Below are 5,550 nucleotides of genomic sequence, written 5' to 3'. Positions count from 1 at the left end.
TCGAACCGGCGGACGCGAAGTCACTGAGCCCAGCGTGACTGAGCGGAGCGTAAGAGGCCCGCTGACACTAACACGCTCGCAACTTGCATCGAGCCGCCTCCACTACACGTACCACTGTCAGTGGCCGTACTACCAGCATCGCTTGGCGAACTTTGCCTGGAGTACAGGCTAACAGAATACGCGCCTATGCGCGGCCGACCTACGAGAAGTGGGCTTATTCAATACAGGTTCCATTGTGTTCGGGGAGCTGTTCAGTCTCCGACAGCGGCGAACCGCCCTTAATAGTTTCTCTGGAAACGTAATCGGGTGTGGTAAGTGAAGTTGCTGCGTGTACGCGTCTCCGGTTACGAGTATCAATAGTTTGACAGCGTACAAGAACGCTGATACTGTTCGCTACCGGCGAATTAGCCGGAGAATTGCATGCGTGGTTGGAGTCGAGTAGTCGCGGTTTTTGCATTGCTCGACACGCCAAACAAAAGGAGATTTTACTCGAATCGAAAGAGAAGATTCTTAGTAAATTATCGTAACCAATTACCAACCTCTCACCAGTCTTCTAAAATCATAGAGTATTAGACAAATGATGCAGTTGGTTGTGCTAATCACATAGCAACTGCTGTAAAACAATAATTGCAAGGGTACTTATCCTGCCTAGACTAGAATATTTATTTATAGCACAGATACTATTTGGTAAAGAAATTTTTTATTTTTTAAAAGTCTTATATATATTTTTGAATATTCCCAGCGCCCAGGGATAATTCAATACCCTGAATTTTTAATGATACGGCTGTAACGCCTTAAAAAGTAGCCTCCGCCAACAAATGCACAAAGAGAAACAGGATCCTTATAAAAGATGATCCAAAGTAAAACTTTATGGCGCCTGTGAAACCCGTCCTCGCGTTGCCTTCCCTTATACAGTTATCTCCGACACTAAAGGGAAATGGTACATGGCCCATTTTGCTAAATGTATATTTAATTGTATCGTTTTATTCGCTATCCTCCTATTTTCAATTCGCGATGCACGCTACCAGATAATAAAAATCACGAAGGAACGACAATGGTTCCTGGGAAGCTTGGAAAGTGGAACGACCTTGAGTTTCATTGTCGAACAGATCCCCGCGAGAACAACGGGCGTTCTCGATTGCGTCATAGTTGGGAGTGATACGAGTTCGCACGATTCTTTCGCGACGCTTTTTTTTTTTTTACGAGAATCACACTCTTTTGTTCGTTGATTGCGTGTGTCATGGCGCGTAACAACGACGTGGAAATCGAGTTTCTTGCCACATCGAGAAACGCGAGACGCTTCGGGTACAGTTTTTGAATTACTTGTACTCGTGATTTTTAGAATATTTTTATAGAAAAGTTCGTTCGAACGGTTCGTTCTTCTAGAAAATTACGTTGCCCGGCAGGCCATCGCGATATTCAAAGCATCGAAACGGCGCTGCTAATGGGCCAGGCAAAACCAGCACAGCTCATCTTGATAAACATTTATGAGTACAAAGTCGCTGGGCTCCCGTAGCTTCGCAATGCATTATAGTAGCATTTATTTGACCGTTATATTTCTTTATGGCTTGTTGGACAAGATTCCTTGGGCATGCATAAGAAATCGGGACCATTGAGACCCCTATCGTGGTTGTTGTGTCTCGAAAGGAGTCGCATCGTACGTGTTATTTTTTTAAAAAATACATTTTAATAAACCATTTAGCCTATTAACATCCAAGCAACGATTAGACATTAGTTTAGTGCAAAGAATGGTAAACTACAACGGATCCCAAGTTAGATATCGCACTCTAAAGTATAGGTTATGCAGTTCGCAATTGCTCAAAAGCAAGATGGCGTCATAGAAAGTTCCACAGAAACTTAATCAGTACAGGACTTATTTTCTACAAAGTTATAAGAGTAAATACTACGACAAAGTTTAGGTTACGTAGATTCCAATTGCCAGAAAACAAAATGGCCACCTAATACCGGAGATTCGGTTCAGTAGTTCGATTCCGATAGTAGTTGTAACGTTTGTGCGACCGAACGAGACCGAATTCTGGATTCCGGGGAATCTGTTGATCCTAGAAACGGATGGAAGGTCGCTGCACGCGTAAGCAAGGATACGTGAAACGTCGAGTTTATTAATACCGTCGGTAGCGATGTCTCGGTCCATTTAATTCTATATTTACCGCGGTCGCGTTTAGTAGGTACGCGAGATAGCGTACTAATCTGTGGAAAGGATCAGTCAAGGCGAGCCGGTGGGTCCATCGAGATCGCGCAACGACGATCTTCCCACGGTGTGCTGGCTGCCGGATCGTCGGAAAGAAGCGTAGCCGCCGCGGCGCGAGCGCAGCCTTGCAAGGACAAGGACGCCATTTTAGATGTAAGCGCGCAAACAATTATTATTACCCGGTGAGCCAGGGTGTGGCGGCATCGGTGTTTCTCTCTGAAGACAAAGCTCGCTTGGACGCCTGGCCGCGATCGAGTGATGGTGGTGGGGGGAGGGGGGAGGGAGGGGGGAGGGAGAGAATCGGCGCAAGGGACGATGGAAAGTGGTATGAAGATGCAGAATGCGCGATTAAGGACTTTTACGGGGCCCAAGGTCAGGGACGAGGAATCGTAATAGAGTGCAACAATTATTTCACGCGTTTGTCTCTTCAGCCGCGAGCGGTACAGGTGCACCGCGAGCAGTCGCAAAGAATGGCTCTGAGCGACGTTCAGAATGCGAACGAAATCAATCTTTTCGACCATAAATTATGTCCCCGAGATAGTAACGATGCTAGTTCCGGTGCTTCGTGTAACGTGAAATTTTGATCTACAGAGAAAATAATCGTTTTCAAACATTGTTCCAGGTCTCTTATGTAAAATCTAATTTCAGGTCAGAAATCGTTCCCCGAAATTTCATGCGTATCTTTAAAACACCATAACTCCTGAACGGATTGGACGATTTTAACGTTTAAAAAAGCAAACGACGCGTATTTTAGTGTAGAATATGTAGAAATTGTAAAAATATTTGAAAAATTGTTCTTTAACCTCGAAAAGTTTGAAAAACCCTATAAAAGTGGTCAAATTTTCAAACAGCCATAACTCTTACAATAGTGAATATATTTCAATGAAATTTTTTTCTAGAGTAGAGCCCGTGGGTACCTACAAAAAAGTATTAGACAACATATCTGTAGAGCGTCAAATAAATTTATTACAAATGAAAAACGAATTTACTAAGAAAAATCGACAGGGGGTAGGTGCCTAATTTTTTCGACGAAAAAAAAATATTTCAAATCGTTCTAAAAAAATTATTTCTAGATTCTGGGGTCAATGACAATCATTTTTGGTCAACAGACATACCCCCGAAATCCTACTCAATTTCGAGAAAAAAAATCGAGTAGGTGCCTAAATTTTTCGACGAAAAAAAAAATTTCAAATCGTTCTAAAAAAAATATTTTTGGCTGCAGGGGTCAATTACAATAATTTTTGGTCAGTAGATATACCTCCGAAATCCTATCCACTTTCGAGAAAAAAATTCGAGTAGGTGTGAAATTTTTCAACAAAATTAAAACATTTCAAATCGTTGTAAAAAAATTATATTTAGTTGCAGGGGTCAATTATGAGCATTTTTGGTCAATAGACATACCCCCGAAATCCTACGTATTTTCGAGAAAAAAATTCTTTAACGAAAATCTAATATCTGTCTCACTGCCTCGTGTATTAATTTCTCTAACCTGTTGTTAATGTTGTGAGTGACATGAAAATGACAATGTAGCTCTAGATGTATTAAAGGTATTAAAAATGTGTTCCAAGAGTATTTTGAGTACTGGAAATAGAATACCAGGAGTGTTACGAAAGTTAGAAGTGTTGGAAGAAGTATGAGAGCTAAAAGCATTAGGAGGTTTGTGAGTGTTGGAAGAACTGGAAGTATTAGAAGCAGTAAAATTTGTAGCAGTGCATTACTCAAGAGTTTCGCGAGGACTAGAATTATTGGGAGTATTAGAAACATTCCAATACGTAGTTTTAGCAGGTTAAACAGAGGCTATGAACTTTACTGCTCTTTACGACTTATGATTTGATTCAATTTCTCTCGCGTTTACCAACAGTATTCAATGTTACCCTCTCATCACGCGTTTCTCCGCATTTAGAAAAAGAGGAACTTCCTTAAACGTTCACAGACATACAGACCGTGGAATGTTTGTTTTTCACGATAAAACTCTGTAAATGGTTTTACACATTTGCCATGTTGTACATAGTTTTTATCCATGAACGCGTCTTATACTTGATCTTACGTTCTTATAGTACTCGGGGATCATGCTCTAGCTCGTCTTATTCTTGTACGAGTATTACACTACTTTAGTAACCAACTTTACATTTTTAATTTATATTTTTACTTTCGTAAACACGAATATTCTTTTTAGTTATTGTAGATCATTTAGAATTGCAATTCTGATTGTAATTTTTGACGAGACCAATGAAAATAGAGATTGAAATTCCAGTGATTCGTTGCAGATAAGATCTTCGTGTACCGTTAATAAGAACGTTAGCCAGAGACAGGTATTAATACTGGCTTTGGGTTTATGATTTAGTTCGTTGCGGAAAACGATCTACCTAGATCAATAAATTCTATCACGGCCAGGTGAAAAACAACCGTATGTTTATCAACATACTGTCTAGAAAGTCTACCTGCCATTAAATCTCTAAATTAATCTACGAGTTATTAATCAACTTTTCACCATGAGCTACTCGAGCAAAAATAAGACTGACATGACTTTCGTTTACAGAGAAAGTTGGCAGTAATTGAAATAATCAGTCATGCTATGGAGAGAGTCATTTCCTGTTGTTATCCGTGTCTTTCTGTACAATTGTTGGTAAACAGAACAATTTTTATCGACGGAATACAAAATTACAATTCACGAACTAAAACGTGTAACAGTTTGCAAGAATGTTTGAGCTTTTTTGGGGGGGTCGGTTTCTTCATTTAAAAAAATGAATTATTTCTTACTGAAAACTAATCTTAAATTCTACGTACAGTACAATGTATTGCACGTCTGAAAAGGTTAAGGGCAACGTTATTCGGTCACCAGCGAGGCAACGGTTCGATATCGTGCGGATCGATCGATTCACGATTCACACCGAGAATGGCACGGTCGCCAATTAGGACGCACGCGCTTCGCATTTTTCACTCGGCGTTTCATATGAAATAAATGTGCTAACTAACCAATTACAGCGGGACTGGCCGTTCTGCTCATTAGTGTCACGTTAAACCGCTGACCGCACCTTCGCGCACCTCACGATCCGTTCTCGCATGAATACGATGACGATGATGATCCATCGTTCTTCGTTCGCGATAAATTCGACTGTTTTCGTACGGTGATCGTTCTCAAAATGACGGATCTAGAACCGAAACGAGAAGGAGAAATCGAGATGTCGAGCATTCCAGTCTCACTCTAGAAATTCTAAATAGAAATAAAGTTTCGAGATTTATTAGTTTGTCTAACATAAACAAGTTCAATATTGAATATCTCATAAAAAATTGATGGTTCCCGAAAGCGTCGTTAATTTCAATTTTTTAAAAAATCAGTG

The sequence above is a fragment of the Colletes latitarsis genome, chromosome 7, assembly GCF_051014445.1.
Source record: "Colletes latitarsis isolate SP2378_abdomen chromosome 7, iyColLati1, whole genome shotgun sequence".
Lineage (NCBI taxonomy): Eukaryota > Metazoa > Arthropoda > Insecta > Hymenoptera > Colletidae > Colletes > Colletes latitarsis.
Note: the sequence above shows the minus strand (reverse complement) of the source record.